The sequence below is a fragment of the Sinocyclocheilus grahami genome, unplaced genomic scaffold (assembly GCF_001515645.1).
Source record: "Sinocyclocheilus grahami isolate Dianchi unplaced genomic scaffold, SAMN03320097.WGS_v1.1 scaffold321.1, whole genome shotgun sequence".
Classification (NCBI taxonomy): Eukaryota; Metazoa; Chordata; class Actinopteri; order Cypriniformes; family Cyprinidae; genus Sinocyclocheilus; species Sinocyclocheilus grahami.
In genome coordinates this window covers 393,758-394,472 of record NW_015505500.1, presented here as the reverse complement: position 1 = coordinate 394,472, position 715 = coordinate 393,758, and the positions used below count along the sequence as shown (strand labels likewise).

At 34.4% G+C, this 715-nt stretch overlaps 1 protein-coding gene across 1 annotated transcript in view; it reads right to left on the bottom strand.

The window, feature by feature from the left end:
- smpdl3a (sphingomyelin phosphodiesterase acid like 3A) overlaps positions 1-715 on the bottom strand; it is a 22,741-nt gene that overhangs the window by 20,658 nt on the left and 1,368 nt on the right. The window lies entirely within an intron of this gene.

Genomic DNA, 715 nt, shown 5'->3' with positions numbered 1-715 from the left:
GCTTTACTATCACAGGAATAAATTACATTTTAAAATATATTCAAAAGGAAAGCAGTTATTTTCAATTGTAAAAATATTGCCATCTTTTCTGTATTTTGATCAAATAAATGCAGCCACAAAGCGCGAATGTTTGAAATGTTTTTCATCACATAAGTTTTTGGGGTTTTTTGCATTTGTATTTTTACCAACAACAAAAAAATAAATCTAAATAAACTATTTAACCAAATATTCATATTAATTTTTTATATTTATATTTCAGTGTATACAAGCAGTATGCACATTTTCCATTCAAACAACCCAAAACATTTGGACTTTATTTGACCATAGAAATGTTGTCTTGAATTGAATTCCTAGTTGCCCTTGGGATTGAAATACCTGTGGCCAGTAGTCGTGGTTGCCCAAGGCAGGATAAACTGGCAGCTGTGGGAAGAACTGGCGTATGGTGTGAGTCATATTGGCAATAACATCAATCACTACATCAGTGGACAGTTCTTCTTTCGGGACGTGAGGAGGGCTGTCTCTGCAATGAGGGGCACAACATTTAAAGAAAAAAAAGTGAATAAATATTAAAGAACAAAACCATAATGTGTTCATTAGCTACCAAATTCAGTTATCTCCCATTTAACCCAAGTAAAATCACAGAACAGCTGCAAGCCAGTAAATGAGACTGCTTCATACCCTGTCCATATAATGAACTCAGGCTGCAGGTCTGCTT